At 38.8% G+C, this 12,567-nt stretch overlaps 1 long non-coding RNA gene across 3 annotated transcripts in view; it reads right to left on the reverse strand.

Annotated features, from left to right (window-relative positions):
* Positions 1–12,567, reverse strand: part of LOC104848541 — a 112,249-nt gene that overhangs the window by 69,820 nt on the left and 29,862 nt on the right. For 2 of the 3 annotated variants that reach the window (XR_776439.2, XR_776441.2), the window contains one exon: positions 5,145–5,643. The exons of the other annotated variant lie outside the window; for it this stretch is intronic. This is a non-coding gene — a long non-coding RNA (uncharacterized LOC104848541). Of the gene's footprint in view, positions 1–5,144; positions 5,644–12,567 lie in introns of those variants that run through there. 3 annotated transcript variants of the gene reach the window in all.

Genomic DNA, 12,567 nt, shown 5'->3' on the forward strand with positions numbered 1-12,567 from the left:
AAAAAAAAAAAAAAAAAAAAAAAAGGAAGACAAAACACTCTAATTAAAGATAAAAATATTTTTTAGAAGATAGCAGATGTGAATATACATGTACTAATTCCCCACAATGAATGTGCTCATTATGTATCACAGATATACTAAAAAATAAAATACCTAACATATAAAATGGCACAGCAGAAAACAAATTTAAGAATGCATCATATTGAGCTCCTACAAATTTCAAAGAAAAACAGGTTCTAGGTAAAAAATTCAAAGAGAAATTAATAAGATATGGTGAATGTTTGATATGAAATGGTAGCCTGCTGAGAAGCATGTTTTTTTGACAAAGGAAAGTAAAAGAAATTTTTAAAAAATGCAACCATAATCAGACTTAATATCAACATTGAAAATTATATTTGAACCTATCAGAAATTAAACCAGTATTATGGAGAACAAGCTTGAACATATTTTAGAATTCAGTGGTAAAGAAAAGAGAGAAAAATAATAAAATCCTGATGATTTATGGTGAAGAGAAAGAATAATGTAGATAATTGGTATTTCAGAGGGAGAGGATAAATCAAACAGGAGTGCTAATTTTAAATGAGATAGACAAACTCTTGCTGACATTATGTCAAACCATAATTCTGAAGATTAAACACAACCAGAAGTACCTGTGAGACTATAAATAGAGGAATGAGGTCTACAATAGACTTGGTGGAGTTTTTAATTCTGGGGCATAAGGAGAGACTACAAGCTCTGTGCTGGTTATTCTGTGTCAGAAGAAACTGCTTTGAATCTTAAAATGATCCCCATTAGGCACAGATTCCATGGGCCAGCAGTTTGGACAGGGCTGTGTAAAAGACCAAACATAACTGGACAATTAAGGAAAGGATTTTGTTCTGATATTGTCCCTCGTTGGGACCATGGCAGAGAGAAGACTGAGGAAAATAGACTTTCAGAGGCTGGTAGACAGTGGAGCTACCCGATGGATTTAGCGAATCATGAGGAAGGATCAATAAGGTCCAATCTCAGAATATGTCAGGGCAGAGTGGCCCTTCCTGCTTGTCTGTTTTCTGGCACACAAAAGTCTGGAGGATTTCTCAAATATTACAGGCTTCTGAGAACCTGGGACTTTGATAAAGTTCAATATTGTCGATGGCTTATTTCTTCTCCACCATAGCTAGGAACTTTGCTGAAAGTATTTGCTTGGAGGTGAATGTATTGGGAAGGTGGAATCATCCGAGGGCCTGTCTTTCTTCAGAGCTTGCTTTGGCCAGGGGCGCTTGAGAGATAAGGCCTGCGGACTGCAGTGTGTGAGTCCTGTGGAGCTTGGCTTCTGACAGCATGGTGGTCGCAGGGTCATCAGATCTGCTATACCAGTTCAAGTCTCCAGCTGTGAATTTTCCAAGTAAACTAAGTGAAACATTGCTCATCTCTTTGTGACCCAGTCTTTAAAGCAATGTAGCACTGATCTAGAGGTCCAAGGAATTACAGGCTGGAAATAACTGTGTGACAGGAACAGGATTTCAGCTCTCAAGTGATGAGTGTAAAAGAATTTGTAGCCTTTTGAAAAACTGACCCAAACCAGCACTCTGGCTATAAATTATTTGCAGGTGAGCTTTAATGGTGTTGTGTGCCTTTGTGTGTGTTGAAAATACCATAAGGTGAAAAGCATTTAATGCACCTAACCTACTGAACATCGTAGCCTAGCAATACAGTCCTCTGTAGGTTGTTGGTCATTTTATCTCATGATTGCTGAGCTCACTGGGTGGGCACACTGTTACTGCCTAGAATCTCAAGGCAGTACCATAAAGAAGGTCAACATTTAAAATGTGAACCACAATTTTCTACCAAATACCATTCAAGTGATCGTGAAGTCAATGAATAATGAGTTAAAACACTGTAAGGAAGCATCTGTTCATTGTGACGTATGGAGAATACACTTTCTCCCCCTTCTGAGATCATTAAGTTTCATCACATCAGGGCATCAAGTAAAATATAGGACCTTATCATCTAAATCAAGTCCAAGTGAAGAAGAACCATCTCACCGAGGGCATGATGGTACATACATACATGTAATACCAGCTTCTCAGGAGGCTGAAGCAAGAGGATCACACGTTTGAAGCCAATGTAACTTAGTGAGACTGGCTGTCATGGGGATATACCTCAGTGGTAGCATGTCTGGTGTTCCATGCCCATTACAGTAGATGAATAAAGCTTCTCAGGTGAATATCTTCAAGTGAATATCATCTGGTGAAATGTGAACTCAGACAAGTTATGCCTGACACAGCAAGTGAGCTAACAATAGTAGGACAGAGAAGAGGTTATCAATAACTGTGACTATTGCCATTCAAGGCAGGGGCTGGAGAGCATGCACACCAGTCAGTGGCCTTCAGTACTTTTGAAAATGATCTGTGCACCTATTGCTCATTCCCTGATCAGGGCTCTGTCCAATTCCTTGGGAGTTATAACAGGGTTCTCAGAGTAACAGACCCAGAAGAATATATGTAAGTGTGTTCAATTAGACCAATTTTAAGAAACTGGCATATGTAGTTGTGGGGGCTGGCAAGTCCAAACACTACAGGGCAAGCCAGCATGCTAGAGACCCAGGAAGTGTTCATGCACTGATGTTTAGTCCAGAGGTCATCAGGAAACAGAGTTCCTTCCTTTTGGAGGGACTTCAGTTTTTCTCTTGAAACTGACTGCAAAAGCCTACCAACAATGCGGAGGGTAATGTATTTTACTCAAAGAGTACTAATGTGTGTGTGTTTACATGGGTGGTACCTAAAAATTACCTTCACTGCAGATCCTAGGATGGCATTGAACAAAAAAGCCAGAGAATGTCATATTGTTCCACCTGCTCTTGGCCCTGTCCTCTTCTTAGTCTAAAAGCTCAAAGACTTCTGCATGTGTTTCATTTTATTTTATGCTGTTTCTGGCCCTCTTCAGTCAAACTTTTGCCTCCTTTCTCCTCCTCGTCTTATAAAAGCAGCTATTCACAACACGTCTTGCACATTGTAGATGTGCTCCATCGATTAGTCATTCAATCCTTGTAGCAGCACTATGAGCTAGGTGCATTTCTTAAAATCATTGGCCGGACTCCAGAATGTCCAATATCACATTACAGACCAAGAAGAAACAAGTAGTGGAACACAATTTAGATAAGTTTGCTGCCTTCGGACTTTGTCTTTTTCACCTTTCTGCCCAATTTCCCTTTCAATTTCTCTGTTCTGTTCTTTTTATCCATGTACTCTCATATTTACTCTTTTATAAAAAGAAAAAAAACTGTATATGTGTTTTTCTTTCTTTTCTCACTAAATGGCACTTGAAAGTCACTAAGTCAAGAAGGGAAAAAGAGAAAAGACAAACAAGGGAGCTGTTGCTTATGCAGTGGGGAGTCACAAATGGCTACAAAATCTGTCCCAGATTCCAGAGGACACTCTGTGTGTCCCCTCCTGGCTGCGATGGGAGCAGATGCCTCCGCTGCCGGCCATCTGTCTGGACATGTGCAAGGGCATCCTATGACTTCTGCCTGAGATCTGTGTGCCTGCTCCGACAGCGTGCCAGACTGCGTGGATGAAACCCAAGGGTCTGAGTGGGATGCGCCGTCATTGATGCTGCTCCTACCTGTTTCCTCTCTCCTCCTGGAGTGCACTTTTAAAGAGCATGTTCACACTTTACGGAATTGCCTCACCTTGAGAGTTCAGCCTCTGGGAGATGGGACAGCGGACAGCTAGACAGTAAGAATGAGATCCTCATTGCTTTGCCTGCATTAGCCCTGCTCTTCTGCTGCTGGGCTCATGTTGCTTAGGAGGAAGATGAAGGCAAAGAGCCCCTTGAAGAGCAGACCATATGCCCCATCCTTGGTGCTAACTGAGCCTGGGCTGCCCACATACCCGTTCTGCAGTGATTTCTAGAAGGGGTAGGCGTACTGTGCCGTATTACGCATGCGTACACATGCGCGATACACATACTGTTTCACGAACCTGCAGGACAGTTCTCATTTAGTGACCCATTTACCTAATAGTTACTCACATTTATGACACAGGCGAGTGGCAACGCAGCCTCCTGGTGTCTCTTTCTACAGTGCAGCGCTGTAATTCTTGCTGATTGTGCTGTACTGTACAGCACTGTGACGTTCTATTATACACTACAGGGCTGCACATAAGCGTTATGAAAATAAAAGCAAAGTCATGTCGTTGGAGTTTCTTTTGATTATTTCTTTGTTCTAAATATTGAAATGTGCATACCATATACAACTCCTGATTTAAAGAACAATTCAGTGATGCAGCCAGAGGATTGAAACTTAGTCATTAAACGAAGACCCTCTGTACTATACTTTCCTTTATCATCCTACTTTTCCTATTGTCTGCTCTATTTTATTCGATTGAGGTCTTTTAGAATGTGTAATTGCTCTTTACATACCAGTTAAAACTCAGTGAAGAATTTTGACCCTCAATTTTAAGAGAGAGAGACAGAGAGATAGAGACAGAGAGAGAGACAGAGAGAGAGACAGAGAGAGAGAGAGAGAAGTAAAGCTCCATTAGAAAGTGTTCCTCTCATTTTATTTCTGAGCTTCATTGAGATCCCACTTGCATGCTGGAACAGTGATCCTAAACATACCTGCAGCCTGAAGAGCTAATTATAAAGGGTCAGCCTAGAATCAGATAAAGCAGCAGGACTGAGCACAGCGGCAGAAGCATGAGTGGAATTTGCCGAAGACTGCAAGCTTGGCAGGAAAATATGTTCCCTGGCGTGTGGCACTCTGCTTAAAACGATGCCAGCCTCCAAGGGCATCTTATATCCACAAACGTAAGAGCTAGCTGTGCTTGAGGGGCTCTTGGGCACTGCCTCCCTGAACATTACCCCTTTCTGAGCCCTGAGACCCAGGGGGTCTTGGGCGGTGAGATGACCTCATGTTCAATGCCAGCCACTTTCCAGCCTGAGTGAGGCACCATTACCTTTCAGGAGACCCTTTTACAGTAAGCAGATCTGTTTTATAGATTCTGGCTTGTCAGCCAACATGCATTTTTTTTTTTTTTTTTTTTTGTCAAGAGTAGTTCTCAATGAATCAAGAGGCCGAAACATTAAGGTCAAATGTTTTATCTTGTGAAAGATAAGATACAGGGAAATTATAAACTCCTGGAGAGAAATAAAATGGAGGGAGGAGTAAAAGAGGAAGGAAGAAGGGAGGGAGGGAGAACACTGAGAGCGTATGAATGAATGTCTTCCCCTCAGAACATGTGCAGCATATGATTTTATTCAGAACTAACAGGGCCATAAAAAGACAGCCGTTGATACTGTTCATGTGAGAAGGATCTTCAGGAAGGTTGGGCTAAGTTTTCTGAAGCTGTGGTGCTAGTGGGGAATTAAAATACAGTTCTCATCTTTCCCAATATTCATACGAGCAAACATTGAGTTCCACCTTAAACCACAATAGTTCATCAACTGGAACTTCAACAACAACCACAACAGAACATGCTTGATATTGTATTTCCACAGTCACAACTCCCCTGTACCGAGCACCTAGAGACCCTAAGCAGACACTTGACATGCAGTAGAAGCTGATGGCACATCATGAGACCAAGTTCCTAGATTCCTTCATGGATCTCACAGGTATTTCCTGAACATCTTGAGAGGCGAGGGGAGTGGAGGGAAATAGAACTGAGGAGGAAAAAAGATTTAATTAGTTATACCACTCAAGGAGAAAAAAATAGGACATATACTTTCAGATAATGAGGGCTACAGGTATGATATTGAGTCTGTTGTTAGCTGTGTTTGGCTTTGTTTCGTTTTTGTTTTGTCCTGGTCACTGTGATCATTACTCACTTTGCCTTCGCGCTTGACATGCTTAGACTTTGTTCCTGATTGGTTTAGACGTGACCCCTTTTCGGAGAACTGACCATTGACAGCATCACATCAAGTCAGTTTGGTGTTTCTATGATTGTTACTTAATGTTTTTGTGTAGGGAAGTTACCTATTTGGAATTGAAGACAAGGAGAAACAGTTTTGCTGTGGTTTGGGAAATGCTCCCTCCAGAAGGGCCCTGCTTCTGGTGCTAACTGCATTCCTTTTGTCTTTCTGTTCCATACTTCCCACACCAGGGAGAGGAAGAGAGGTTGGGGGAGGAGAAGATAATTGAACAAGGTGAAAATGAACGCTCATTAAATTCCAGAATACAGGAGAACTCATTTCATAGGAGAGGGCTGTAAATATGACTTTTAATGAAGTTATGACACGGTTGCCAATAAAAGTCATTTACTTTGCAGTATTACAGTTAATTATACACAGCTGGAGCCATTTCTGCTGTGTTCCTTGTTAACTTTGCCTTCACTGCACGTTAACCCATTCAGGACAGGATCAAGCAGGAGCCAAGCCATTTTACACCCAAAGAAACATGAAACAAACATTGCCTGGGACTGGGGGTGATTATCACTGGTTGCAGGAGAACACACACCGGTCTCTGCCCTCAGCACAGCCTCCCTCCCAACAACACAATGGAAGAAGTGCGAAGGAGAAGAGGGAGAAGGAAGAAGAAAAAGGAACGCTTTTACCTTTTAAAAAAAGTGTAGGCACTTCTCTTGATCTCGCTAAAGTGTATAGATCTAAGTATTTTATTACTAGTGTTAGAAGCATTTTAAACACCTCTCCCATTTCTCATAGCTGTGTAACAGAAATACCAAGAGGAAGCAATCAGAGAAAAGTTAAAGGCGAAGCTGCACAAAGAGCTCTTCCCATGGCACCTCTGGCAAAGATTTCCGCTTCTGAAAATCCCGCACTCTGAGGTGGGTTGCTGATCATAGGAATCCATCCGAAAACAGCAGCTACAAACAACTAATGCCTCTCAAAGAGCTACAGTGGGAGCCAGAAGGGCAACACCCTAAAAGCCCTGTTGCCTGCATAAGCCATGCACAATAGGGAGACTCTGTTTTTATTCCCTGCCATTATTTTGCAGAGTTATATCTCTCTATCTTCATTCTGGTCGTCTCTTTTTTCCCAAAGCAAGAGCACCGCGTTGTATTATTCTTTATCACAGGGTGCAAGATGGGGGAGGAGACCTTATTCAGTGACCAAAGTTGTCTTAGGGTCCTGTTGTTTGTCATTTGTGCTATTACTGGTCTCTGGAAGTGACCACCCCGTGGTGCTCAGCGTAGCACGTGTAGTACATCGGCTTCTTCCCAGGGCCACTCTAAATGGCTCTCGGGATGAACTACCATGCCCCGGAACAGCAGAATCTTGCTGAGTCTGTTTCTGGATAATTTGTGGTTCACAACTATGTGGTTATCTGATCTCTGCTTCATGATCGATATGAATTTTCCCTGTCATTAATTAACACTCATCTGATTTTTTCCCACCAGTGTTAAATGTTAAAGATTGATTTGTGTCTGCAGGATTTCACCAAATTTCACAGAGGCTGGTTTTGCATTGCTTTTCACCACTGTTTTGAGGGAGAATATTTTCATGAACTCCTGGGCCAGGCTCAACATCATGGTGGAGAAAATCACTCTATGCCACCTCGTACATCACTGATCTTTTCCTTTTCAGGGAGCAGCGTGGAGGATGCAGCGTGGAGAGAACCCTCAAATTGCATTCTGAGCCCCTACCAAACGATCTTGGTTGCATTGGCTTCTGCATAAATGCTGCATTTCCTGTCTCTGCTGTTCGTAGGTGAGACAATTCTCTCCCCACTCTGCACAGGGAAGGGCATTGTCACACATGGTCTGTTTACAATTATAGCCAAACTGTAGCCAGAGTTTTGAGGAGGCATGGGTGGGCATTTGTTGATCATAGAATCTATTCTAGTTTCACACTGTGAATATCCAAAACAAGCAAAAAAACGTACTATTAAAGAGGAGAAAGCATATATATATATATTTAAAGAGATGCACACTCAGGCATGGCTTGGGGAGGAGCACACCTGGCATGCTTTGTGTAGCAGGTTGTGGGTGATTTTGCAGGATTCTCAGATGTGAATGAGTATGGGGTTGATACAGTTTACCTAGAGTCCAGGCACCCATGCATTAATGAGAACCTTCTAGGGAAGTCAAAAGTTTCTGGCTAAATTGGCCTTTTCTGCTGGGGATTTAGCTTTGCAAGGGCAAGGACCGGAGTTTGATCCCCGGTACCAAAAAAACAAAAAATAAATTGGCCTTTTCTTTCCTTTTACTTTGAAAAGCTTCAAGAGTAATATCTGTGAGAATGAACTAGTAGCTTAGTACCCAAATATTCCTACATGGGGCTCAAACCCAGGGGAAGGGGTTATTTCCTATAAACCAAGAACACTCCAAGTTTCCTAACTAGTCTGTGATTTTAATAAGATTCCTTTGATGTACAATTTGTTGTATTTTCTGAGCATACCTCTTACATACATTTGTCTAACACTGGAGGAAATTAACAAATAAAAATATTGGATAAAATGAAAACTGGAATAATTAATACTTTAAATATGCTGGTCTTTCAAGAAAAAATTTCTATCAGCCCAGAAAAACATCAAGCTGTGCAGGAAATGGAAAATTATGAGATAAGAAACAAAGAGATGCAAATGTATATATCTAACAACAAATGATCATGAAAATGTATTAACAAAAATTTTTAATATACTTTTGTATGTGGTAAATAAATGTAAAATCATAAGGTGGCACTAGTCACATAATATAGTCATTAATTAAGGGAAAGCTCTTAATAATTTAAGTAAGTTTACCAACTATTCTTTAATATTCAATCCTATTTTCTCTCTAATTTTATCATGAGGAATAAACCAAACAATATTTTCTATGTGACAAAGCATTTTACAGAGAAAGCCATCTTATTTTCACTACATAAATGTCTTAGGCTATTTTGAAATCATATAGGTTATGACAATGAACACATACATAACTAAATGAATTATAGTTAATATCTCCTTAAAGATCATTTTTTGTGAACTTTAAACAATGCTGCAAGTCATCTGAGATTATTTCATGTACTTATGCAGAATAAAAATGGAAATGTCACCTCCCTAATGAGATATCCTGTCTATATACAGAAATCTTGCTCTTTGTAAAGCTCCAATTAAGATGAAAAGTTCATTGTAGTAAGTAGAGACATTTCTGATTAGGTCAATATATATATAGAAGTTGAAGGTAAAGGCTTTAAATTTGTGATCTAGACATATATTTGCATAAAGACATATTAAAAGTATTAAACAAATGCAGTTTATAAATGATAAGTTAGTCTCAAAGTATTCAAATTTTAACAATAGGTACTAAAAGTCATTAATTATATTCATTGTAATCTGCCCAAAGGAATCATCTGCCAACATATTTTGATCCTGAACTTTTAAGGTTTGTATGTTATTTTGATGCCTTTTTTCAGGCTTGAATATTTTTTCTTTACTTTTATTAGTACATGTTTGCAGTACCTAAGTATTGCATTTACCGTTGGTGATTGATACATGGAAATAACACATTTCAATTATTTTCCCCCTTCCCTCTATCCCTTTTTACTTTTCCAGCATCACATTCATTTATTTATAAGACCTTATAAGTTAATTATCATATACACAGATTGAAAACTAGACTAACAGGCCAGAGAACATATAAAACATGTAAGACTATTATACTATCAAGGTACACTTTTAAGTACATTGTCCCCTGAATTACAATGCATTTTTTCTCTCCTTTTCTCTATTGTCTGTCATAATTTCTCTTAAAGTTATCATCTCAAAGTACATTTATTACCTACAAATGACTCAAATTTACCTTTCTTTACAGTATAATACTCCAGTGTGTATGAATACCATATTTTGTTTATCTAGTCATCTGTTGGTGGACATATAGGCTGTTCCCAGGATTTAGCTATTGTGAATCGTGCTGCTATAAACATGGGTATGCATAAATCATTGTAGTATGTTGTATTCAATTCTTTTTGGAAATATTTAGAAGGGGAGTAACTGGGTCAAATAGTATTCCTCTTATTAGGTTTTTGAGGAATTTCCATACTGATTTCCATAGTGGTTATATCAGTTTATAGTGCCACCAATATTGGAGAAGTATTCTTTTCTCCTCACAACCTTGTCAGCATTTGTTTTTGGTGGATTTCTGGATGATAGCTATTCTTTCTGGAGATGAAATTTCAGTATTGTTTTAACTCCCATTTCTTGAATGGATGGTGATGTTGAGCATTTTTTCATGTATTTATTGTCAATTAAATTTCAGATTCTCTCCATTTAGTATAATATTGGTCATTGGTTTGTCATAGATGGCTTCTATCAGATACATATATGAACCTTCTCTTCCTATTCTCTTCAGGGTTTGTCATAACCTTTATCAGGGTTTATAACCATAAACAAATGTGAATCTTGTCAAATGCTTTCTTCTGCATCTACTGAAGTGAGCATGTGATTTTTGACCTTGCATCTGTTTATGAGAAATATTAGACTTATTGATTTGCACATGTGAAACCCTTCCTGCATCCCTAGGACGAATCATATGTTGTCATATTGTATGACCTTTTTGATGATTTGCTGAATTTTGTTTGCCAGTGTCTTATTGAGTATTTTTGTATCTATATTCATCAAAGAGCTGGGTCTGTAGTTCTCCTTCCTGGTCAGGTCCTTTTATGGTTGGGTAATCACTCCTGTTTCCAAGAATGACTTTGGGAGTACTGCTTCCCTTTCAATTTCCTTAAGGAGTTTGAGTAGCACTGGCATTAGATCTCCTGTACCATTCTTGTAGAATTCAGCAATCAATCTTTCAGGACCTGCACTTTTCTGAGTTGTTGATGTTTTTATTACTTCTTCAATTTTACTGATATTGGCTTATTCTAGATTTTTGTATCTTTTTGGTTCAGCTTTGGTAGTTCATATGCATCTAGGAATGTATCCATATCCTCTAAGTTTTTATTTTATTAGAGTACAAGTCTCAAAGTAATTACTATAATCTTCTGGAATTCAGTAGAATCCATTGTGATTGCACCTTTTTCATTGCTAATTTTATGGTTTTGGGTCTTTTTCCCCCCTTATTTGGGTAAGGTTGACTAAGAGTTTTTCTGTGTTGTTTAATCTTTCAAATGATTAATTCTTCAATTCAGTGATTCTTTGTATGCTTTTTTTAGTCTCAATTTCATTAATTTCGGCCCTGATCATTATAATTTCCTCCCTTATATTAGCTCTAGGTTTGAATTGCTCTTGTTTGTCTAGAATTTTGAGATTCCCTCATTGGGTAATTTGTGTAAGCTCCTTCTGTTTTTCTGATGTGAGAGTTCACTGCTATGGACTTAACTCTTAGCACTGCTTCCATCGCAGCCTATAGGTTCTCATGTGTCATACTGGGATTACTGTTTGATGGTAGAAACTGTGTACTTTTTTCCTTCTATTTCATCTGTGACCCATTAATTATTTAAGAAGGCTTTATTTAATTTCCATGTATTTTCATACTTTCTGTGGTGTCGTTTTCTATTGATTTCTAGTTTCAGTGCACTGTGGTCCAATAATATGCACAGTACAATTTCAATTCTTCTGCATTTGCTTAAGCATGCTTTTGTGGCTAGTATGTGGTCTGTTTTGGAGAGCTTCTCATGTCCTGCTATTGTTCAATGGAACACTCTGTAGATATCTATAAGTTCATTTGTTCCAAGTTTTTGTTCAATTCTGATATTTATTTGTTGATTTTTTTTTTTTTTTTTTTTTTTTTTTTTTTTTTTGTCTACTGGATCCGTCCATGTGTAGAAGCGGGATACTGAGGTCCCCTATTACATTTGTATTGAGATTTAGCTGATTTTGCATATTCATTAGTATTTGTTTTATGAAGTAGGATGCACTGATATTTGGTGCATATATGTTTATAGTTGCTAACTCTTACTGATGAATCACTTTTTAACCCATGTGTAGTGGCCTTCGTTGCCTCTTTTGATCAACCTTAGTCTGAAATCTATTTTATCTGAAATTAGATTAGCAACTCTAGCTCTTTTCTCTGTTCCTGTTGCATGGGGTATTATTTTCCATCCATTGATTTTTAATTTGATTTTTAATCTTTTTGAATTAAATGTGTTGCCTATTGTGTTTTCTTTCTTGACCCGTTCTTCCAATCAGGGTCTTCTGCTTGGGAAACTGAGTCCATTCATATTCAGAAGCATTACTGAGAGGCATTGACTTAGTCCTGTCATTGCATTATTTTCTTTTGCTGATTTCCTAATTTTCCCCTTTTGCTTAACTGCTCGTCTCCCAAGGTGTATTCATTCTTTTTTGACTTATTGACATTGCTGACTTCATTGTCTTTTGGGAAGATATCCTTGAGAAGCTTTTGCAGTGCAGGTTTGGTGGTCATGAATTTCTTGAGGAACTACTTGTCATGGAAATACCTTATTTCTCCATCAACTTTAAAGGAAAGCGTTGCAGGACACATAAGTCCAGGTTGGAAGTTGCTATCTTTTAGGATTTAAAACACTTCAGTCCATGTCCTCATGGCCTCTAAGGTTTGTGTAAAGAAGTGTGCTTCTTCTTCTTCTTCTTCTTCTTCTTCTTCTTCTTCTTCTTCTTCTTCTTCTTCTTCTTCCTCTTCCTCTTCCTCTTCCTCTTCCTCTTCCTCTCCTCCTCCTCCTCCTCCTTCT

The sequence above is a fragment of the Fukomys damarensis genome, unplaced genomic scaffold, assembly GCF_012274545.1.
Source record: "Fukomys damarensis isolate Sample0158 unplaced genomic scaffold, DMR_v1.0_HiC HiC_scaffold_18, whole genome shotgun sequence".
Lineage (NCBI taxonomy): Eukaryota > Metazoa > Chordata > Mammalia > Rodentia > Bathyergidae > Fukomys > Fukomys damarensis.